We start from the raw sequence: 25,763 nt of genomic DNA on the forward strand, positions 1-25,763 counted from the left end.
CAGGTTTACACTGCTTGTCAGAAGATCCGATTTCACAAGCGTGGGGCTCGTTTGAACTTTGAACTTTGAACTACTATGTGCAGGTGACCAATGATGTGGTGTTGTGTGAGGGCCAAATAAAGAGATTCTTGATTGGCTGTTGTAATGTCCAGAGGCCATCTAATCATTCCAGATAATTCATGAGCTTCCTTCGGGATCAATGAAGTGAACGGAATACATTAATGGAACAGTAAGTGCATTTCCCATTCAATCCACAAGATGTCACTCTGTACTCTAGAAACCCTGAATGTATATTTCCTGATGATAAAATAACAAACATGCAACATTTCGAATAGCACTTGAAGTGAGCAGACTTTCCTTGCAGAATAATTTTGACCTGGACAGGGTATTTCTCAACATACTTTATCAAGTTTAAGACAGTATCCGTTGAAGTCATGGATATGTGAGTGCCAACATGACTCTGGTTTTAGTGTTAACTATTCCTATTCAACAATTACAATTAGATTCTCACAGTGTTTTCGTTTTTTTGATCAGAGCTATGCCATGACATTTGCCATGACAACACTCATTTACAGACAGCACACAGCACTTTCATCAGTCTGAAAATTGAAACTCCCAAACCAAGATAATGTCGGCAGAACATCGCAGATAGTAAAAAAAAAAAAACATACAGGCCTTGTTTTTAATGACATGATAATTCATACAGCATTCGTTAAGTAAACCAAGAAGGTTATCACTGCTGTTGTCCTTTGTGAGCTTCTCGCTTGGCATTCTGTGTTCATTTACAAATTCAAACCATGTTCCTAAGCGACAGAGAGGAAAGACAAAGACCCACCTTTCCCCTCAAACCCATCTCCATTTCTGAGAGCCTGGAAACCAAACAGCCTTCTCTGGATGTGAAGATAAATGCTAATTGCTTTGACGTGAGGCAGCGCTTGAATCAGCAATGAAAGACACATAGAGGAGAGTCTCTATGGATACATGGTTTACATACATGTGACTAAAATGAACGGTTTTCAAGTGCACATAGGGTCAGGGCCTTCTCTAATACGAATTACTAAAAGGTGGTTGATCCGTAATACCTACGTGGTTCAGTCGCATCAGAGCAACTGGGGAGGGAGGGAGGGAGGGAGGGCGAGAGAGAGAGAGAGAGAGAGAGAGAGGGAGAGGGATGGAGGGAGGGGGAGGGAGGGATGGGGAGGAAGGGAGGGAGGGAGGGAGGGAGGGAGGGAGGGAGGGAGGGAGGGAGGGAGGGAGGGAGGGAGGGAGGGAGGGAGGGAGGGAGGGAGGGAGGGAGGGAGGGACGGGGAGGGAGGGAGGGACGGGGAGGGAGGGAGAGAGAGAGAGAGAGAGAGGAAGAGAGAGTAATAGTGGGGTTGATGATCTTTCAAGAAGGTTTATAATGATCTTATTGTTAGATGCTGTTATTATATAATTGTAGAGCTGTGTGGTATGGCTGATGATAATGATATAATACCACATTATAATGATACAGAACTCTTGTATCGACTGGAATTTCGAAAATGTAAAAATAAAGATACCGGTCCACGACTACAGCAACATAATATATTCCCTTGACTCACATGTTGAAGTAAGAAAGCTGTGGAGGGGAAAAAGGCCATAAGATGATCAAAGTCTTTGTTTTGCAATCGAAACTTCAATTTTACCTCGTCGGCCTGCACTGCCTTTGTTGTTTCTTCACCCATACTTGTTTTGCTGTGGATCGAGGAGCAGACCGAATAAAGGCGACCGCTGCAAGTCCATCCCTATTGCCCCTGTGGCAAATTGGCCCTTTATCAAACAGGGGCCTCATCTATCAGTGCAAAGACGGGTATTGAAATCGCTCCTCGAGCCACAAATCAGACCAATGGATCGGCCCTTATCTGAAACAAGGCCGCCATCGCTTCACAGGCGCAGGAAGGGGAGGAGCCAGGCCCTTCAGACGCTCTTCTCTTGCCTGGGGTTGACGGATGGGGGCTCCTTGACCTCTCGGTGACCAGGCTCACCTGGAGTGGGACCAGTCCATTAGTTGGCGTGGCGTGACGTCATTCTCTCTGCCTATCTCCTGCCTCTTCCTGTCCTTTCTTCCTTGCGCTTTCTCTCTCTCTCTCTCTCTCTCTCTCTCTCTCTCTCTCTCTCTCTCTCTCTCTCTCTCTCTCTCTCTCTCTCTCTCTCTCTCTCTCTCTCTCTCTCTCTCTCTCTCTCTCTCTCTCTCTCTCTCTCTCTCTCTCTCGTTCTCAATCTCCCACCGTCCTCCCAATCAACTCCACACACTCACGCTCCGCAGCCAATCAATGGCCGTGGAAAAAACTGATGTAATTAAAGACGTAAACAAATGGGCATTTACTGATAACATCACGATCCTGACTTGCGCGATGTACCACACAATCAGTGAGACACACCAAGCCACGGTGGACTGCATGGGATTTTTCGTGATATCGTGTTTCTGTATCTACAAATGGATTTACCTCTGAATAAGTGCGTCCAATCACTGTGGAGAATGCAGGCTTGTCGGGTCAGAGTACAATCTCAATTAACTGTGCTATAGATTAGCCCATAGGTCAAAAAAAAAAGCGTAACGTTTTCCCTCTGATCACAGAAGTGCATATGAAAGCAATTTAACATGATTCCTTGACCTATTAGCTATCATTCTTCAGCAGCCTGGCTTGGCAGATCGTTCTCTCTTGTTCGTCCCTCTCTGTCTCTCTCTTCTCCGCCCCCATTTCTCTCTCTCTCTCTCTCTCATCTCTCTCTCTCTCTCTCTCTCTCTCTCTCTCTCTCTCTCTCTCTCTCTCTCTCTCTCTCTCTCTCCCTCGCATCCCTGCTGATCAATGCTGAATTATGGCTCCACCATAGACCATTCGCCTCTTCTTAATTATGTTTTAACTACTCTACTTTAATTAAATTAGATTCAATCGCATCGCAATCAAACCAGCATGATTTGATTAGTCGATAGAATCTGAGTGTTCTTATGGAACTTGCAAACTTTCAAAGAGTTTAAAAATACATGTCTGGACATGATTGCCACTTTCAGGAAACATACAGATATGATACATACCAGAATATTCAATTCTTTTACAATTTGTTTTCAAAATTGAGAATTTTAACATGATCTCAAGTCATCAGGTCACTGCAATATGTACTCAAAGTCTTGGCCTTCTCGTGTAGAGAGCATCAGGAAACACATCTTGATGTCATCTTCAACTTACATCAATAGAATCTAATCACGCCAACTAAGCCCTTGCCAACAAGTCTACACTAAACAGCAGAGCTCAACTGTAAAACCGTGAACTGTCCTTGGTAGCTGCTGAAATGCTAATCAAATTTTGCTGAAGCAATCCTGTCGGCCCCCCCCCCTTCTACCCCACCCCCCCCCCCCCCCCCCCTCCTTCTGTGTGATGGCTCTATGTGTGGGGGACGTTATCAGTCTCAGGGGGATGCTGGGGAGAGTTGGCCTACTCGGAGTTTCGCTAAGGGAGAGAGGAGTCTCAGAGGTAGCGAACCCCCACACACAATGAACACCCGCAGAAAGTTAAACAGGTCAGGACTCCAGCAGCCTGATAAGGAAGGAGACTCATGAATTTAAAGAGTGAAGAGGAAATATGACATTTCCCTGTTCCCATTCTGTCTATCGGGATTACTGGGGTTGCCAGGGAAATTACCTGGAGAGAGGTTCGTCCGATAATGGACTGCCAGGAAGGCGATTCACTCCAGTAATTTTCCAACGGCGTTTCGACGGAGAGCAATGAAAATGGGAAAGACTCCTGGATCCACGGGGGGTTCGTGTGTGGTGATGGGTCACATTATCATAATAGGTCCTCCCTATTTTGGACATACATAATTTCCCATCGTTGCTAATGAAATGACATTAGGCTTGCCAGTCAAGTCAGGATTCACCCCTAAGTGAACTGTATGGTTCCCTTGCCACTCACAGCAGGCTACTGATGATAGTGTTTGGCTGTTTACTTAACTCACCAAAAGGCCACAGAGAGTTAAAGATATTCATGTCAGGTTCATCTTGTGTCACATTGCTATTGCCTTTTCACCCTGGAGGAGAGAGGAAGCCGAATGTATCCCTTTCGGATATATTTTGACCAAAAACAAAGTCAGTCTTTGCTCTTTTTGGTTCCTATTCTTGAGAGGCGAGTGAATGATAGTGCTGCTCTAATGGCAGGGAGTGGGGGGGGGAGGGATAGACAAGGCTCTATGTCTCTTCTTCCCCTAATGATTAGTTTAACTGAGTGCTGTAATGGGGTTGGGTGCCAGGGCCTGTGATTTACCGAACTCTCCGTCTACTTTGCGAGCATTTGGAGGCAGTCCGTAGGGCAGCCCTCCCTCCGCAAAAACCACCGACAAGATCGAGTGGACGCGTGGCTCTTGTCCACCGCGGCTAAGTCCCAAGGAGCTTTCCTGTGTGGACTACAAAGCAGTGATCATCTCTTACTTGACCTTTGACCTCCTCCCGAGAGAGCAGGGGGAGGAAGCTAAAAACTCAGCAGGAGTGCTGAGTTTTAAACCGCCACCGCGATTAACGATTCACAAAGAGAGTTGGATGCGCGGCGTTCCCAGGCGAGCCAACATCTAAAATTTTGTACGATCAAAAAACAAAGTGCCTGTCATCAAAGGTAAAAACGTGGCGAGGGAACAGGTCTAAAAAGAGTTTAAACAGAGTTTTGAAAAACACATCAACAACAACCCGAATGAGAATCCTTTTATTCATTTTTGACACTGTGAGAGGGGTCACCTCCGTCCTCAGAGGTGTTTTGTGATGGGCAGGCTAAGCAAGGACAAGCCACAAGGGAAGTGTAGGTAAACACGTACTCTTAATGGGGTCCTAATCGGAGGAAGCAATCTGGAGATAGCTGCCCCCCAGCTGTGCCGGTCGGGCCAGCGAGATGGAGGTGACAGTGTGGCGGTTATTATTAGCGCTATCATTGATCAGAAAGCCAGAGCGGCGGGACAGAGGGACAGAGAGCGATGATGGATCGGGTGGCTCCCCGCCCCAACTGAGGCAGCTGTCATGGCCCAGGCAGTGGAGGGGGCAGCTGGGGGGGGGGGCGGGGAGGGAGCGAGGTGGGCGTGAGGGAGGCAAGTCATCCGGCAGGGAAGGATGGGGGCTTGGGAAATGCTGTTGTCTCTATGAGGTTTGCCAGTGATCATAGGTTTGGTCCCGGGTCAGGATTTGAGGCAAAAAGAAGCTGAACACCCTTTAAGTCGGATATAAGCCTGTGGCTTTGCCCAATTCAAAGTTTGACATCTTTCCCTCCCTTTCTAGACTATTTTTTCTTTCTTTCAAAAGCCCCTCAAACAATCAGGCCCATCAGGCAGCTTACGCTGACCTACTCGGTTTCTGTCTCTGGGAGTCTCACTCAGCTCTTTGAGAGACAGGATAGACAAGGGGGACTTAAGGCTTGATTGGCTGGTGTTATCAGCAACACAGGTCCTATCGCCCGGGTGCTGTCTTTCATGCTGGTGCTAGTCTTCTCAATGTCACCCTCAAAACGAGTCCTCTGTCCATGAATGGAGTGGCTCAGAGATGGGAGATAGAGAGCGCGGATGGAGCAGAATCGTCTTGAGGGATTCTTGTCAGCGGCCCGCCAAACTATTTTCAGTGGCTTCCATTTACTCTAAAATTCAATTCGGTTGACATTTATCTTGACGTAGCTAGTTTTCTTAAAAAATATGGAGGTGTCATTTATTTTTTATCATAGAGTGCTTTTCGTGGGGGTACCTTGGGATACAGGCTGCAGTTGTAAACATGCTAAGTAGACCATTCAGGAAGTGCTTATGTGTGTTCAGTCTTTACAAAAACAAATGACATTGATTTAGTGCATTGACTGAAACCGCCTACACTTACTTATCAGCTGTAAAGCTTGAACACCGTGCTTTCAACAATGCAAACCCAAATAAAAGGAACGATCCCAATCAGAACACGTCACGACCGGTCTTCAGACAGTTCTTTGGAGGGCGCTCCACAAGAACCGACGAAAAAAACACAGGTTACCCAGAATCCCATTGAGCCGGGGGGAGGGGGGGGGGGGCGTTGTTTACGGACTACTCTTCATTAAACATTCATGACTGGAGGACTCCCGACACCCAGCGGAATCATTAGCAGATGACAGAAATTAATTTCTTTGAAAACACTGTCAGCGGTAGGACAGAGCGGAACATGTTGGTCTCATAGGATCTGTCTCGACAGGAAGTCAGCTGTTCACCATCGAGTGCACTCTTTCTTTTCTCTCTCTCTCTCTCTCTCTCTCTCTCTCTCTCTCTCTCTCTCTCTCTCTTCTCTCTCTCTCTCTCTCTCTCTCTCTCTCTCTCTCTCTCTCTCTCTCTCTCTCTCTCTCTCTCTCTCTCTCTCTCTCTCTCTCTCCCTCTCTCTCATTGTCACTCAATCAGATGCACAGAATGAGTGATCACTTGTACCCCAGATAGAATTGAAAAGAGGTTCGGCTATAATGACATGTGGACCTACTGACACAGTTGACATGGTCATTTGAACTTGAATTTGAATCATACATTGGCTTATGAATTTCAATGAACCGTTAAATCAATGAGGCAAATTTGGCTAATTTCCTAATCTAAAGTTCCTTGAATAAGCAATGTCTTTAAAGCCCTAATGTCAGGTCTTACATGCTTAGTTGCCAAGAAAAGAAGAATATCTAAGAAGCCATTATTGTCATGTAGGCGCTTTTTTAAATGGTTGGTATGGAGTGGGTTGAATGTATTCATGGAACCTTTGAAACCCACCTCCACTCACACGGTTATTTTCATCAAAGCGTGAAAACAAATTCAGATTTAACGCAGCATAATTGGACCAGAGGGGGCACAAAGATGTTGGAGAAAATGGCTCATTTTACTTCCAGTGTTAGCTCCATTGTAGGCCCTGTGTTTTATTTTCCTCTCTCTAAGGCCCTCCACTCATCATTCAAATGGATACCCTTCATCCTGAATTATACTCTTGATCACCTGAGTCCTCCAGAGCAAAATTAATCATACGATAAGCAGCCACACAGCCATAGGCTGAACCATAGGGACACCTGGCCCCATCGGATTGTCATGATCATGCCCCGGGTGCAAGTCGCTGTCATGGTTACGGGAAGGAAGTATTTCCGATGTGTACAGAGGTAACCTCTGAGATGGTTGTGATACTCGAAGAATTGGAGTTGAGGGTCTTCAGAAGTCGCCCTGACAAAGGCAGAACCTGCCGATTCGCTGTCCGAGTCTGTCCCCAGTCTGTCCCCAGTCTGTCCCCAGTCTGTCCCCAGTCTGTCCCAGTCTGTCCAAGGCTGTTCAAAGCTGCTGCACTGGCAGGAGGTAGTTGTAGGGTGGCATGGAGGGATGATGTCACCTGATGCCACAAGACATGATTCCAACATTGTAGTTTAAACAATGCCCATAATAACGTTTTTAATATTATTGAATGTAATGTATATTTATCTACATGACATAGGAAGATTGGGGTGGTAAATGTTTTTTGCTAGGGTGGCAGCTGCCTCTCCTTGCCACCCCTTGGATCCACCAGTACTGCATGCCATATGTCCGTGGTTAGCGGCTTGACCCTAATAGTTTTGATGTCTCCGTGGAGACAGTGTCATCGTGGCTGAGCGGTTAGGGAATCGGGCTATTCATCAGAAGGTTGCCGGTTCGATTCCAGGCCAAGCTAAAATGACGTTGTGTCCTTGGGCAAGGCACTTCACCCTACTTGCCTCGGGGGGAATGTTCCTGTACTTACTGTAAGTCGCTCTGGATAAGAGCGTCTGCTAAATGACTAAATGTAGTAGTGACACGTTGGTGTGTCATAATGTCAATGTTGTACTTTTGGTTCGTCTTGATGATTCATGTGCATTTCCTGTGGCTTCAGACCCCTTGATCAGGGCACTAAGGGAAAAGGGGAGACATGTGATCTGGTTTTCACTCTGGTGGGGAGTTAGGAAAGAGCGCCCTGCACTGGTTGAGGTGGAGATGGGCTAAGACGCGTAAGGTGCTAACACAGTCTGTCTGCCTTTCTCCCAACATGGGAAAATGATGGGAGGATAATGAAAAGATCATTAGGTCTGATGACGACAAAATGACAGAACAACGAGAACATGTTTTTAAATTCTTAAAAGGATTCTTTTCATCTTCCCCAATGGACTCACAATTAGGACGTATTTTAGAGCTATTACAGTAATATCTAGGATATCTGTCCTTCCCTTTGTGTGTTTGAGGAGGAAGTGGGAGTACGGTGGGCAAGCTAATGAAGGGTGGATGAATGGCTTGTCACTTTGGATGTGGTAAAAAACGTCAGTTTACTTTAATGACTCTCAGATTCATTTAGTGACAGTGATTCATGGAGAGTCTTTAATTGAAGCTGTCACTCGAGGTGAAGTCCCAGGCCGAATGGAATTAGTCCAGGAACATAATTTACGGACAGAAATATTGCCCCCTAATTCACCGAGGTGATGGGTATTTTCTCTCATAAATGACACCTTTGAAATTCTTTATAATTAATCTACTTTCCTTCATTTTTCCAGACAACTCCAGGGGGGCAGAGATGATCAATGCTGAATTACAAATCATAATGGGGCCGTCATTTTAATTTTCTTATGACGACAGATTACATTGTTTTTGGAGGATACACAATGTGTACATTACATTTACATCTTACATTACATTATATTTACATGTATTCATTTAGCAGACGCTTTTATCCAAAGCCACTTCCAAGAGAGAGCTTTACAAAAGTGCATAGGTCACTGATCATAAACAACGAGATAGCCACAAAAACATTGTGGGTAGCCAAAACATGAAGCATACATTGTGATATCGCAAATGAGTGCCAATGGGAAGAAACACAAGAGCATGTATTCAAACAAGTTACAATTAAGCGACATGAACTTCAAAAATTGCTAGAGTGTACTTGTAGGAAAGCAAGTCACAATATTATAATTCACAGCGAGTACAAGAAGTTAAATCAGTTACAACTAACCAACAAGAGCAACAAGTCCCTCAATAAGAGTCATTGTGTTTCGGGAGGAAACTAACATCAGGCCTAGCACGTCATTCCTAAGTACCGTTGTACTCCCGGAACAAGTGCGTCTTGAGCCTTTTTTTGAAGGTGGAGAGACAGTCAGTGTCTCTGATGGAGGTGGGGAGGTGAACAGAAATAAGCATGTTTCTTCATCTGGGTCAAGCTGTTCTGAGTGGCTACTCTGTGGGATGTGTCCATGACAACAAACAGGTTACTTGGGGGAGTCAGGTGGCTGAGCGGTGAGGGAATTGGGCTAGTAATCTGAAGGTTGCCAGTTCGATTCCCGGTCATGCCAACTGACGTTGTGTCCTTGGGCAAGGCACTTCACCCTACTTGCCTCGGGGGAATGTCCCTGTACTTACTGTAAGTCGCTCTGGATAAGAGCGTCTGCTAAATGACTAAATGTACTTGGGAGAGGAAGTGATGTAATCAAAAAATGGTGGACTTGATCATTGCAACTCCATAAATTTTCTCATCGATTATGAAATGTGGTCCAGTACCATGGTCACTGCATGTCTATGAATACATTCTTCAGCCTGTTGTTTCCAGAATGTTCCTCAAGTAGCTTCTATCTTTACTCATACAGCTCTGGAAAGAATTGAGAGACCACTGCACCTTTTTCTTTCATAAAGAAAAAGTTGAGAAGGACAATTTTGAGTGAGGGACAGAGGGGTAAAATTTAAGAGGCCACTGCACATTTCTCGACTTTTTTAAATGAAAGAAAAAGGTGCAGTGGTCTATCAATTTTATCCAGAGCTGTATCTTCATGGGAACCAAGACATTTTTACATTTCATATCAGCACACAAAGTACACAGTCTAAGAATAAAGGCCCATACAGAACATTTACTGTCACAACATACAGTATCGTTATCATGGTTATCACGGTTATCACAGTTATCACAGTTATCACGGTTATCATGTAACGCGGCCCCTCATCAAGTCTGGAAACCAAATGTGGAGTTTGAGATGGACCATTTAACACAGCTTTGGCTATCCCAATGTATAGATCAGTTACCATACCAGCATGTGCCAAATAGAAAGCATTTGAATGTCTGCTGGTCTGGTCCAAGCTATTAGGCAATGCTAAAGGCTCACTTTAATGCCATGCTCTCTGATTAAGGTGATTTTCTCTAACATTTCACATCCTCCTGCCGTAGATTTGACCACACTCCACGAGACACACACACGCAAAACTCTTGATGAGAACAGAACATCAAACCTGTCCTTTATTCTTTACATTTAGTCATTTAGCAGACGCTCTTATCCAGAGCAACTTAGAGTAAGTACAGGGACACGCCCCCGAGGCAAGTAGGGTGAAGTGCCTTGCCCAACACAACGTCATTTTGCACGGCTGGGAATCGAACTGGCAACCTTCAGATTACTAGCCCGATTCCCTAACCGCTCAGCCACCTGACTTCCCTACTTTACTCGTTGCCAGGAAACACAGGTCGATTGGCGTCTCGCTCAGGATACGGTGTCACTCTACATGTAACGAGCGCAGATGACTGTTCATCTTTGACCAGAGCTATTACCTTGACCCGGAGCCTGCCATGGTAAAGATGGAGAGAGGGGAGAATAGAGCCGGGGTGTAGGGGAGATCATCAGGGTCACACATCACTCACCCCTCATGGGAAAAGGTCTTACTCGGAGACTGATAAATGTTAATTACAATACCTGACATTAGCAGGCAGAGGCCATGGAACATAGACATTAAGACCCGAGGAGGAACATTGGCGATGTGTGTGTGTGGGGGGGGGGGGGGGGGTACATGTGGAGCTATCTCTCTACACAAGCTTCTCTGTCATGGATACCGATGGACTAACAACCTCACATGAAGCAAGACCGAGGCTGCCACACCATTCTAACACTGCCACATCAATACTTTAGTGATTCAATCTATAACTGAACACAGACTCCAAGAGCCGACCGGGCGTAAATGACGTGGCAAATTCACGAGTGAACGACGATCTCTCCGTGTGTCGGACAAGCTGAAAGACAGCGTCTGACATGGGGAATCTTCTGAATGGTGAGTCGAGTCCATCTCAAACGACGAAGCCATTAAGAATCTAGATGACTCTGCCCATCACTGGTCGTCCCCCCCCCCCCCCCCCCCCCCCCGGAAGACTATATCACCATGACGTTTCTAGAGTATGCAGAGTAGAGTGGGTGTTTTCCAAATACAAGACAGTATGGAGGACAATCATTCTGAGAGAGAAGTTTTACACGCGTATACTATTGGATTGTTCTACAGCTGTGTTGATCAAGTTGCCCTATTTGCGGCTTTCCCTTCGTAACCTAGCTCCCTGAATTCCAAACCCACTCTGCTGTTCTAGAACCATTTGCAATGTGACCCTTTCCCACATGAAAATATTCAACTGTTCCTCCCTGCTCTCTGACACCTACAGTATTAAAAAAGAGGTTGTTCTACAGGGCAGCATTATAACTATAGTTTGTATGTATCCATGTGTGTGTGTGTGTCTTCTTTTATGATCCAATTTAAAAATGTATATCTCCAGGCAACCTAGGACAGCAAGATCAGACAGAGGAAGAATGGAGAAGGGAAGGAGAAAACACTTCCCTCTTTCTAAAATCACAGTCTGGTCTTCCCCCGATGTCTCTAATTGCTGTTGAGTTCAGCAGGAGTAAATAGAGACGGCGCCTGTTCCTCTGCTCTCCTTTCATGTGTCAGCAGTTACGCAGTCCTTTTAGTCCTATGCTGAGCCTTTGAAACGGGGGTAGTGTGTGATCATGACTTGGGTTTACAAAATTGTCTCTGTCAAAAGACGAGTGTCATGTCCAGTAGAAAATCCGGTTATATTTTACACAAAGAAATACAACTGCAATGCAATGTAAGTTCAGTTTTATATGGTGTGATTATGTATGTGAGTGTAGTCGTTTATCAGAAAGTTTTTTATTTTCAGGATATATTCAACTTATCTATTCTAAAGGTTGACTTGTTGAGACTCAAAAGACAGCTTCGTGTCAAAAACAGCTTTGGGATATTTCCCATAGGGGGCACTGTTGAATCTTAATAATGTTACTTCTTACCAATTGAGACACACAACAGGTAGTATGTGACTGCAAACTGACTTTCGTACATGATGAAAACTATCTTGAAGACAAAATTGTTTTTAATTAGTGGTGAGAGTGGGTTGTCATGGTGAATAATTTGCATAATTACCTGAGATGTTAGGTCAACTACATGACAATTCAAGATATATTGAATTCAGCCTAATTTGGTAGGATAAATAATTGAATCTAAAATAACAGTTTTCTATATAGCCTTATTTAGGCTACATATTTGATTAATAATTGGGTTTGTAAGCTTTAAAAATACATTGGGAACTATTTGTCAACACTTACGCTATATTAGGAATAGCTTATAATATTTTAAGTCAGAGAACGCCAATCAATGAGCCCCCCGCGCGCATTCAGACCACACAATCCTTATGACAGGCTCGAGCGCGAAACGTTCCTCACATCCTTGCGGAGCGCCGGCAGGTTCAGGGAAATTGAAGTCGACTCACTTATTTTCTTTACGGAATGGGAGCATTGCCATCCTAGAGTAAATTAACTGACTTCTGTCATAGTTGGAACTAACAAAAATGAGCTCAGCGGGTACAAGATTATTAAACTGGACATCTGACGACTTGAATTCGATGTGATGTTAAAGGTATGAGCTTACAAGCGCGAGGATTTCCTTGTTTTTCTCAGTCATTCGTGTTAGTTAGATGAAGACACGGTTCTAAACTTTGAGGCATTGAAACGGACGATTCGTATATTTCGCATACGTACTTAAATATTAAATGACCGTTAATTGCAGAATACCTTACAACCTGCGGACAGTTTGCAGCAGTGCACACGGTGGGGTTTAAACCTGGACCTGGAAGATGCCCCCTAATGCTTTGGAGAACGTTCATATTTCGGACCAAGTCAGATAACCTGATTTGAAGAGTTCGATGATGGCTGGATCAGGTTTTGCGCATACTTAGTGCACTTAACGTAAGCGTAAACTGCTGGGTCTATAGCCGAGTTCTAGCATTTATACGTACAAATCCTACATCAGTGTCAAAAAAATAATCGATCAACTGTTTACAAGTGGTTATTGCTTTTGCAATATTAGTATAATTGGCCGAACAGACATCAGGATCAGTCGAGACGTTTAGGGCTAGGTAACTGGATAATCTACCCTACATAGCAGCAATGTCTCGCAATTGCCGGACTTTCCCAAACTACTGCGTCATGAATGGAGAATAAATATTGTTTTAATTGCTGAGAGAGGAGAGAAGTTGCTAACTTGTGGGCCTCTTCCCCTGGGAACATCGATAGTGGCCGTTTCTGCTTCGTCTTTCTGTCCCTTCCAGTGCGCGAGGAACTTTTGGAGACGTCGGGAGGAAGATGACGCCTTCCTGCATGATGGGATTCGCTGTGCTCATGATATGCAGAGGTGAGCCGTTGATTAATATTAACTATTAACTTCTTAGCGTCTTCAATTCAGGAATGCACTAAAAAGGTACACGTTGACACACTACATTTCATTAGTGTTTATTCGATTAGTGTTATCCAAACTAATTTACGGATTTCCTCTAATACGAAAGCAACAGGGTAGTAAATCGAATCAATCCGAGCTGAGCCCGTGACATTGGTTATTTTCTCCAAATGATGAATTGCTAATTAGCTGTCAATATTAGATGGCATAGCCTGAGTTGTGTTGAGTCAGAAATAAATGAATAGATCGGCTAATTGATTTGAGTCATATGTAGGATGCTGGGTTGATTGAACTGTTTTAGAATGTATAACCGCTTGACCACAGTATTAGAATTGACAAAGGCATAAGAAGATGCGGGATGTTGTTTATTTTTGAGACAAAGGTGACCATGGCAGGTAACCTATGGGTGTGAGAACAGTACAAAGCCTGCCAAGGCTTGGATATGTGTTACTGCAGAACGAGGCCAGCCCTGCAGAAGCATAAAACACAGCATAATTATTATTGGACAGAGCCGGAAGACGACATTGTAAAGATAAGCAGTAAATGGAGTGTGCATGAGGGGGTACGGGGGGGATTGCACCCACGAACAATGCAGAACAGCTTCTCCATCAGTAAACTTCTGGTCAGTTAATAAGGACCTTAACGAGGAACAAGACACATGGGTAAGAAAGTGGAGGGCATCTCTGGAAGGCAGACTACTTTAATTGGACTGCTCTTGTTTACGGTAGCTAGTTAACATTGAGGTGAAATGCTGCATGAGCATGCACGGCTAATGAGTTTCATGGGAAGTCAAATATAAACGAGTGATCAGAACGTTTTTTTAAAGAGGGTCTTCTTTTTTAGAATACCCCCACCATGATCAATGGTGGGGGTATTCTATGTCTGGGAAGGAGGAACTGGGAAAAGTGACCAGCAACACTAATGACTTCTATGTCTGATTTTGAATGAGCTGATGACAAGCAGAAGCTCTCCTATGATCTCTTTCAGAAAATGTTCCAAATCTATTTACAGGTGTGTGGACATACTAGATTTAACTTTAACACAAACACACGCTCCCGCACATACCCACCCACCCACACACACCCACCCACCCACACACACCCACCCACCCACCCACCCACCCACCCACCCACCCACCCACCCACCCACCCACACACACTCATCTCCCTGGGCAAACAACATAAGAGCCAGTCAGCTGGGATCCCTCTCTCCGGGAGGTCTTTAGATATTAGCATAGCTAGCAGAGCTGCAGCTAAAGCACTCAGCATGCTATCATCCAATAAGGACAGAGATGGGGGGGGGGGGAATCCACCAATAAGTGCTTAGAGATCACACCATGACAGAATGACAGAAAGATTACATCTGCTCTCCTCCACTGACAGCTCCCGGTCCCAGAAGAGACGCCTGCTCTCTGCCCTCTTCTGTCTGTCATTGGGGTTCCAATCCTCTGCAGAGTTCCTCTTTGTCTTGAAGGAAATGTAGGAGTTTTAGGGAAGACACATTGAGCAAAGGTTCTCTTCGAGAAGAGACGAGGCTCTGATGTCGTTCCTACGAAGCCAGGAGGGAAACCCAGGACTCAAATCACCACGGAATACCACAGATATGGTATACCTTTTGTGACAATAGAAGACAGTCGTTCTTCAGGGGTCATATCCCTGTTCTCTCTGCCTGCGTGCCTGCCATCCTCACCAAGGACAGTAGCTTGCACTGATTCTGTTCCGTAGGCCAAACAGGAGTTGGAGATTGATAATGGGTTGAATGGTTTGGATGGGTGGCATCGGATGATGGCATGTCTGCTGAGAGCTGTGTGTTGCTGGTATAGTGGCTCTTTCTCACTGATTGTCTCCAACCCAGGTAATTCACAGCTATTTCTCATCGATCTGTTTCCCTTACCTCGCTTCATCGAAAGTAAGGAGAGTGAAAATGGCTAAATTGGAAATTTCAACCCCTTAACACAACAACAAATCCATGTAGCCACAGAGCGAAACTGGGTGAAGAGGAGGAGGGTGCATTTAGACAAGTAGATTTATAATTTCAAGACTTGATAGACACTGGAATAGAAACCTGAGGGAAACTGTTTCCCCACTTCTAAAAATGTGATTCCCAAACCAGGACACTATTCCCTAACCAATTTTCAGCAACGCTGCCTCAAGAGTTGAAGCAAACATTGCCCAGGGCTCCACCTAGAAAGTGTATTAGAAATAGGATTGCATCCAAAACCTGTAGCCATAGGTATTATATTATATGCTTACATAAAATCACGGAGAAGGTACTGACACATTGGAATTCTTCAATTATTTATTAATGTTAATATATATATATAAAATATAAAATAAAATATAAAATATGTTAATATATAGTCAATATGAATATTCCCCAGATAGCAAACCCAAGGATGTTTAAATACATTTATATATTCTGAAAAATGAAAAAAATCATGAGCTTTGATGTTTTAGGACTCCAAAGTATTCTATTACCAAGGGTTGAACACTATAATTATTAAGTACTTTGGGGATGACACTGACTGCAGTTTATCGGTGCCCTGGTTGTGCTTACTGTTGCGAGTACATTCAGGTGTGAGGAAGAGAAATGCTGATCGATTTCTGTGCTTGTATACGGCATTCTGCAAAGGGTGGGAAAAAAATGCAGGGGGTCTGCGAAGACTCAATTTCTAGGTCCATTTCTTGTTTACATTGTATATGTTCAAAGCCAGTAGATTGCAATTTTGAGACACAACAGGAACATTGTATAGTGGAATAGATTTCAATGGGATGAGAAAAAAAAAACGTTTTCATGCTTTTTTTTTTTTTCATGCTCGTGTTTGCGTGTGAGTGCACAAATAAACATTGTGACCATGAGCTCAAAAACTTGACACTGTAGGTTGCCGTTGGGATTCTAGATTCCTTCCCGCCCTCACTGTTTGACCCTTAAGTCCTCCCCTCCAAGCCCCCCTCCTTCTCTCCCATCCATCCCCTGCTCTCCCTCCTCCGCAAAAGTCCGACTCAGTTCACCAGCAGGGCAGCCACACGGAGTGGCAGCCAGCCATCATCAGGCAATACTGCTGACCCATGCATCGTTTACATTAAACTTCTCTGTGGCTAAGAGCTGTGATCAATGATAAGATTGTACTGAAAGCAACAGCACTACCACCCCCCCCCCCTCCCCCACACACACAAACACCTCACCCTCTCTCCCCTCTTTCCTCTTGCCCTTCACCTCACGCCGAAATTTAATTACCAGGAGTAACCGGGGGGCGCAGCAGAGTTTCAGCAGAATGAATCTAAATGGAAAAGGAATAGGCAATCGTCTTCCCTTCCTGGCCAAGCTGCTGTGAAACGTCCCACAGACAAAGCGAGGGAGGCAGGCAGCGAGCGCTCGTCTCATTGAGCTCCTGTCTGCCAATTTCCTCTCCCAGCTGCGACCCCCCACATCTACCGAGATTCCCCGGCGGGAGGCCATTGTGCAGCCGTGTCTCTTGTACACAGACCGGGGGAGACACGGCCATGCCTTCACAGCACAGAATCCGTTGGGTCTTCAGCCTCGCTCTCAGTCCTTCTCCACCACCACCACCACGCCAGATGTCGATACTAGAAGAACCAACAGTGAGACCGTGGGCTCAGATTTACCCTCAATCTGATCTCAATATTAATCCAATATGGTTTTTTGATGATGTGAGCCAGGCTTGGCACGCTTTTGTCGTCTATTTAGGATTGTCACAGTGTATTCCACTTAAGCTGTGGTCTCCGTGGACTCCGTTTTGCCTGTATCTCCAGTAAACACAGTAACCCTGCCCCTATAGACCAGCCCAGTGCCAGACCTGGAACCAGCTCCCGGTAATGGAGGATAAATCAGCTCTTAAAAGGCGTACACGGAGGGGAGAGCTGGCCCGAGCCGTCGGATTTAGACAGAGCCATTCAATCCCCTTCGTATCACTGAGGGGTTAGTGACTGTGTGTAGGCTGGGAGGGTTCTGACGCTGGTTTCTGCTGCAGGTAATTGGGCCTCTCTGTGTCTCCAATCTCCATAAACCTGGCGTATTAGCTTCTTGGGAGAGAGCTGGCGCCTTGCAGTGGTGGGAGAGGGCACGCCGCCTTTAATCAAGGTAACCGATGAGGCTTGGTTTGTGGGGTGGGCCACCCATGTCCTGGCTCAACTCAGCCAGTGGTGGGTGGAGGGATGGGCCCCTGGCGCTACTAGTCTGGACGCACACCATCGCCCAATGCTGGACGCCATCCTCCATTTTTGACTTTTGCCTTTGGCGGAATCCTAAATATCAGATGGCACATTTGTGCGCTGATCCCTGTGTCTGTTTGGTTTGACCGCCGTGTGATAAGACGCTCTGGATAAGAGCGTCTGCTAAATGACTAAATGTAAATGTGATCAATGCTGAGGTGGTGCTTCTGATGGGAAACGTACCACAGCAGCATTCAATAGAGACACAGCAACATATCAAACACACAGCATCACACATTATTGCAGTGCTTTGGTGTCCCATCTGTGGTTTGTGTTACTAGGTAGCCGTAGAAACCACCCTGAAGCTGGACCTAGAAAAGGTTCAAAAGCCATCCAGCACATCATAGACACTCCTTAAAAAACACCAAAGATATTTCAAGGCACATTTAATTGGTGCTCTATTTGACATTGTTAATGATGTTTTAAACCCACTCTGCCAATTACTTCATAATCAGGTTTCCCAGCATGTCTGGGTAAACGTTGTGCTGTTTTTATTAAATTCTCACCTAGCCTATCTCAGGTATACAGGCTTGCACACAGGGAAAATCCTCCTCTCTGTATGGCTAATTAGTATTATTTTCATTCTGTTGTCGTACATCTGGAAGCCCTTTCATATGTAAATCTGATTAATTTACCCTGTGGTGAGCTCATCGGATTGGATTTACATTTAGAGCTGATTTTTCCTCTTCCTCCCGTGAACTCTCCCAGCATGGATTCCGGCACGCCAGATTCTGATGACCTGACATTTCCCGGCCTAGCTAGCTCCTCGCGCCGCACCAAGCGTTCCCCCCTGTGCACGACTGCGAATCAAAGCCGGGGGAACGCCCCCCCCCCCGCGGCTGGTCTAAAATTACGTCTTACTTTGTTATTAAACACTGGATGGCAATGGGCAGTGGGGTAGTGTAGTTATGCGCGTTGAAGGTTGGATCAAAGACTCTGTTGAGATCCAGAAGTCGGCCTTGAGTGGATGACCCACTGCCTCGTGAATGGAAAAGATGGTGGAGGAAGGTTCTAGAACGTTATGAACTGTCATCATGTCGTCCACAAAGGATAAGAGTGGGCTGTGAGTGGATCAGAAGTAGTGTACTTTGTTATTGGAACACACAGAGGAATTGATTGTGTCTTTTGTTGCAGTTGTGTCCGTTTTGTAGGGGCCCGATGTTATTATGGACGTCTGTAAAAGATGCAGCCATTAAACGGGAGGGATTGAGAGCTGAATTCCTGGCTATTCAACCCTCCAGGTCTAGTATAACAGCATTCTAAGAGGGACCAAACACATGTATTGTGAAGGAGACACTTGGGCTGCCCAATGTGTTCCAGTGATAATCCCCCACTCGCTTTCCTACGGATGACAGCTGGCACCAGCAGGTGAGCCAGTCTGTGGCACAACACCGACAAGCCAGAAGTGAGGCTGGGTGCATAAGGGCCCTCCTGGCTTTGACAACGCTGTGCCAACGCTGTGCCAACGCTTTGCCCGTGCCACTACAGTGCCAGTCTCATCTTCACAGCTAGTGTCGGCTCTTCCCACACCATCACATCACACAGTACCGACAGGCGCAGATTAAAAGAAAGCGTAATAACACCATTGAAAAACCTTGAGTGCACTCTCACTGAGTCTTAAGATCGGGCAGAATGTGCTATCAGCCTTAAATGAGTGCATTAGTTATCATTAGCGCTGTAATTCTTTTTAATAGAGCTTGATGAATTTGCTTTGAGTTGTGTGAAAGAGAATCAGCTGTGCTTTGGTTATCATCCAGAAATACAAACTTGTAGTCTTTCTCATTTATTTTCATTTTCCACATTGCCCGGGAATCAAACAATCTATCTGGACTGTTGCATATTCAATGAGTCTTTGTAGACTAATTATAACGTGCAACTTCATAAACTACAGGCTGCATGCGGTGACTCAATAATGCACAGTGGAAAATAAATTGATTTCTGCTTTGATGCAGCTGTGCTATATCTGAGGAATGCACGCAATAACAAGTTTTTTTCTTCTATATTCCCCTTTATATGATAATTTAGTCTAGAAAAAGTTGTACGGTTTCCCTTAGTGAGAGAAATTCTGGAAAGCTATTCTTAGCGGTGAACAAATAAATAGACGATATTGAGTGGAGGTTGTGCTTCTAGCATGGTGACACTGATAAAGCAATACATTGGAGGTAGGTTAATATTAAAACACCCGAGGCAGTTTGAGTTACTCTTCAGAGGAGAATAAGTCCATCCTTAGCAGCTGGTGCCTCTAAACAGACAAGGATGAATGTGTGTTTGTATGGGTTTGAATCTCTGATGTAAACACACTTTAGCGCACAACACACAACATACAGATGAACACACACACACATTAAGCTTGTGGAGCATGGTTTAGTGGCGTTGGCCCCAGCTGTGTGTAATTGAAGACACAGGATGGGTAAATACCATCTGGGCGTCAGGTGAAAGCAGTTCACCTTCACACCTGTTAAACGGAACAAGTGTTTAGCATGGAAATGACCAGCAGACTGCTTGCCAGTTAGCGCTGAATGCTATGTAAGCAGCTGTGTCTGGATGGTGACTGTGTCACCATGTGGTGTTTGTATTAAAACACGTCTCCAGGTTAAGGATGAGAGAGAGAGAGAGAGAGAGAGAGAGAGAGAGAGAGAGACAGAGAGAGACAGAGAGAGACAGAGAGAGACAGAGAGAGACAGAGAGAGACAGAGAGAGAGAGAGAGAGAGAGAGAGAGAGAGAGAGAGAGAGAGAGAGAGAGAGAGAGAGAGAGAGAGAGAGAGAGGAAACGGACTATGAGAAAAGCTACTTTCAAACAAATTATGTTCTTGCAATCCTGTTCCAGCCAATAGCCTATGGTGAGGCAGGTTTTCCTCCTTGGTTTAATTTGTGAAACCACTATCAATCTAACTTGGAGCTGGAGAAAATTGTGTAGTTCAGACAAGAATTGTGGGCGCTGTTTCACATATATGACCCTAGTGCAGCTTTGAAGAGATTCTGTAACAGTAACTTACACTAAATAAGACAGCCTACTGACAGGTACAAGGAGATTCCCCAGTATTTTGTTATGTGATAATCTGAAAGATTTAAATAATTCCACTGCTGCTTATCTTTCCTTTTCTAACTATTAAACGTGTTCCTGATGAGGTTTTTGGTTTTCCTCGAGGCTTCTCTCCGATATTGACTTGTGCAACTCAATGTAGATTAAACAACTGTTAAAGAACTGGAGGGAAAATGCAAACAATTGTAACTAAACAAAATAGAACTACAATAGTCTATGTTTACAGTTTACGGTGAGACATAATTATATTTCAATCATGCAAATGAGTTGGGTTTTGGTAGTTAGGGGGCTGTTGGGGTGTGTAATTGAAAACGCAGAATCATTTTTTTTCCCCGCATCAAAATGTCGTGGAATGTGCCGGCTTGGTTGCTAATCAGAGCGGCCCCCGCCTTTCGCACGGGTAGTTGTTCAACCTCTCTAGAATTGAATCATTTTATCTTAATTAACTGTGCAGAATCCATCCAGGTTTGTGAGCGCGCCAATTTCAGCCCCCCACCGCAACGTATTCATACTGCGAAAAATCGGCTTTTCCCCTCCGCTTTTAATAAATATTTCTCGTTTCCTTGTGATATCGACTTGCGAGCAGTAATCGACTGATGGAATGTGATTTGGTACGCTGGATAGATTGTATCTGAAACAGATTATCTTGCGCTGTTGGTGAAAGACCTGGAGTTTAGATGGGAGCAAGATGCTTTTAAACTGTTGATGCTAGTGCCTTGCAGTGGGGAACCTCTATAACCCAGGTATTTTTAGGTGACATTTCCCAACTTTCAGTGGTTCCCGAGTCTAACCACACAACTATGGCTATAGCCTAGTCTAGTGTGCAAATCAGGTGAACCTCCACGCTTTCATAGGCGTATCCCCACATTTGCTGTCACATTTCACAATACAATCCCCTTCCCTTACTCTCTTTTACAATAATTGTCCTCATATTCGCATACTCTCCTTTTATGATAGTGTGGTAAGATTTTCATTTTCACTTGCTTACACAGCCATAGTCACCAGAAAAAGAATAATGCAAGAAAAAGAGACCAAAAAAACCCCCCATTTAAACCCATCTGCTGTTATACTATCACTGCATCTTGTACCTTCCTTCTCCTTCCTTGACGCTGCCTTAAATTCCCTTGATACTGGAGATTATTTCCTCGATAATGAGAAGCAATTATTTTAAATCTTGTTCCCAGTGTGTCCGACTGTCCGATACTGTCCGTCAATGTAATTTCACAGCCTTTAATTGTTGCTTCAATTTATTTGCCTGCTCCATTTGAATAATATGGAAATTAATTTGAATGAACTCATATCAGATTCGCCTTGTGTGCGTGTGTGCATGTGTGTGTGTTTGTGCTTATATGTTTGGCACCCTCAAACACCCACTTGTCTAAAATGCTCCACTGAGCTCCCAGTCAGTGAAACCGTGTCTCTGCTCTGTCTGCAAGCATGCACCTCTCCATTACATACCACTTTACACAACTGTCCAAATTGCCCGTAATTTCGGACATATTGTGGAGGACTTGGGAACCATATTCCTGTCCTCAAAGCCTGGACCCACTTCTCAGTCACTTATCTCCCTCCCTCTTTTCTTCTAGACTAGCCTAGGAACGACCAACAAGTACAAAAGCAAAAGAGCTTCTCCCCCCCCCCTCCCCCACCCCATAAGATGTTCAGAAGCGGAGCCAGCCGTTGAAGGGCTTTTATTCCTCAGTCCGGCTGGCGCCGGGCGACTTGTTCCTGAGATAAAGGATCCTCGCCTGGTTCTGGAGCTTTTCCTGCACTTCAATCCCCCGCTAAATGAAAGACGAATGTGGGCAATTAGTGAGGCAGCGGGCGCATGCAAATGCTTGGTTTTGGCTGCTGGGCTTGTGTCCTCTGGCGTTATGTAAATATTGAATGTGGTAGATTGGGTGTAGCGACAGAGGCCTGGGAGACAGGACTGCTGACAGCCTGCATGTATGCCAAGAGCACGGTCCATAAACTCCATGTTGTCGGTCCCGAAAGATGGTCTTTTCATTCTCTATCTATTGTTTGCTCGTGTGTATTTATTTGTTTGTGAATGTCAGTATGTGTGTGTGTGTGGCTGTGAGTGTGTGTTCCTCCAAAGCAGGTGTGTCGTTGTGTCTGTCAATGGGAGCTGCATCGGTGTGTTCGTGAGGGAGGAAAGCTAGTCTCCCTGGGGCCTAGTCGTAGGTAGAGGTTGGAATGGAAAGATGTAAGGGCATGGAGATGACACTCACTGGCTGACGACGGATGGACAAACTGGTAGGCTGGCTGACTGGCTGGCTGACTGCATGACTGACTGCATGGCCAACTGGGTGGCTGGCAGCCTAAAGGGATAACGCGGGAGAGAGGGATGATGCGGGAGAGAGGGATGATGCAGGACAGAGGGATGATGCGGGACTGAGGGATGATGCAGGACAGAGGGATGGTGCAGGAGAGAGGGATGATGCAGGACAGAGGGATGGTGCAGGACTGAGGGATGATGCAGGAGAGAGGGATGATGCAGGACAGAGGGATGATGCGGGACAGAGTGATGATGCAGGACTGAGGGATGATGCAGGACAGAGGGATGATGCAGGACTTAGGGATGATGCAGGACAGAGAGGGATGATGCAGGACAGAGGGATGATGCAGGACTGATGGATTTGTCATCTGCATCCCCAAGAGATCGGGAAGAACTGGATCTGCTGGTGGAACATTTGGCTCAAAATATGTGTTGATCTTACTGGCCTCTTTAGAATCAACATGGGAACCCACAGCTAATTATGAAGATAATTGGACGTGTGTGTGTGTGTTTCTGTGTGTGTGTGGGCGCAACATTAGCATCAGTGGGAAGAGTACCGCAGTCAGCGCATGGGGGAATCGTCTCTGCTCTGCACGCCCCACTGCTCAACACAGACGATCTGCTCAGACACTGTTCTCACAGTAGCCGACTCGGTCGACGGGCACAGCCAGTAGCGCGGGACACAGCGCGCACAGCGTGGGCCTCGATGCCATCTCAGCTTCAGCCAGGAGTGTGACCACGGGTGTGAGACACCCTGGGAGGCAGAGAAATGAGTTTTGCACAAACTCTGAGTCAGGAACGAGAACGCTCCCTGGAGGGAACTCCAAACAATGTTCAGAGGTTGTGTGGAGATGTCAGGCTGGACTGCCGTGGTTTTTTTGTTGCTGTGGTATCGTATTCTGTGGTCATTTGTTGAATTACTGTAAATAGAGGTCTGTTGGGTATTGCGTTTTTCACACAGTTTGGGCAGGAGTGGGTGAGATTGGGAATGATTGCAGTCTATGCAGTTTCTTTTGGAAAGTGGTGAATTTTGAGTTCCTGTTTTAAGGTGGTCTTTGTTAGTTTGTTGGTGTCAGATGACTGAGACACTGTACTCCATACAGTAAGATCTGTTGCCTTTAAAAGCTGGAATGCGTGAGGGAAGGTTCGAGATAATAATGATCAAAGTTACTGGGTAAACTTCTCCTTGCGGTAATTTCTGCCTGACTGGTATTATTAGCATAGAACTCTCATAGCGAGAACTCGTGTTTTGTGATCCAGCGGGAGCCAGTAGCAAGATAGGCACAGCAGGCAGAAATAAGTGCCATTGGAGCACTGGAGCTTTTGAACTCAGTCGTTTACAGGCCACAACCGAGCATCGGGTGTTGCGGCTTTGAAAGCTTTCTTTAAACACACCCAGTTATATTGCAGGGAAACAGATCATATCCCCACTATGATTTTGTTAAGTGAATGTCTCACACTGGCTTGACTGAGTGTTTCCTCTTCCTTCTCTGCCCATAAAGAACCAATCAAAGGGAGGGGGAGGGTTTGTTTTGACAGGCCGTCTGTATCCAATGGATTTGTCCAGAGCCATCCACTTGGTGTCAGATCGATCGACACAAACACTAACAAAACAGCATCTCCCTGCCGTTATTTAAGGGAGGCGATTAACTTAGAAAGGAGAGATTCATTTTGGGAGCGCCCGGTCGGGTTTGAAATGATAATAGGAGGCTTGGGTATCGACCGGGTCTCTTTGCGGCACTGCCTCTCCCGGGTCCCAGGGTGAGCTTGTCTCCTCGGCCTCAGACATCGAGGCAGAGGAGAGGTGGAGACAGAGGCAGGAGAGACATGGAGAGGTGGAGGGAGATGAAGAGGCAGGGGGAGACGGGTCAGGGGAGAGGTAGAGACAGAGCAAGGAGAGAACAGGCAAATCGAGGAAGGGATCGAAACAGTTAGAGTCAGGGAAGAGGTCGATACTGAGGCGGGGGAGAGGAGGCAGATGGAGAAAGCAGAGGAGAGACAGTCACAGAGATATGAGCGAGGTGTGAGGGGTACAGAGACGGGGGAAGCACCATGAAGAGATGAGAGATACAGCGAGAGAGCCCTTCTTCCTCACGCCTTCTCTACGACGTAAAGCCACGCATCTGTGTGCGGAACCGAAACCCACGCCTCAACAAACGGTGGGAGGACTGGCTATTCGATATCACCAACCAAAGAAAGAAGGGAAAAAGACCCACACTCTTTCCAGAGGCATCGTTACAATCACTGAGAAGCTCTGAAACGCTCTCCTCACCCCCCGAAGAAGATCCTTGGAGTTGTTTCGGTTTTCAGAGTGTGGTTTGACATGCCAACGTGTTGGCGTCTGATGCAGTGGGATCCCTTTGATGTTCGGCTGGCTCTCTCATTGAGATTGCAATCTGCTATGTGTGGGGGGGAGCCCTTTGTATGGGAGAGGTTTGATGCAATGTCCTGCAGCTGTGAAGCTGTTCATATTTTCCTGGTGGGAGGCATTATTCTCCTTCATGGGTCATCCCTGTTGCCTGTCTAGGCTGAGAGAGGCACAGGCATGGATGCGATTCCCCGTTCGTCGAATCAGCTTTGCTTGAAAATCAATCGGTGTCTGCTGGTGGTATGGTGAGTTCAAAATACGGAGTCGATCCTACCGGCCTCTTTCGAATCAACTGGGTGTGTGACTACCCACTCTTCCCAATCGAGAAGTCTCTAGAT

The sequence above is a fragment of the Osmerus mordax genome, chromosome 20, assembly GCF_038355195.1.
Source record: "Osmerus mordax isolate fOsmMor3 chromosome 20, fOsmMor3.pri, whole genome shotgun sequence".
Lineage (NCBI taxonomy): Eukaryota > Metazoa > Chordata > Actinopteri > Osmeriformes > Osmeridae > Osmerus > Osmerus mordax.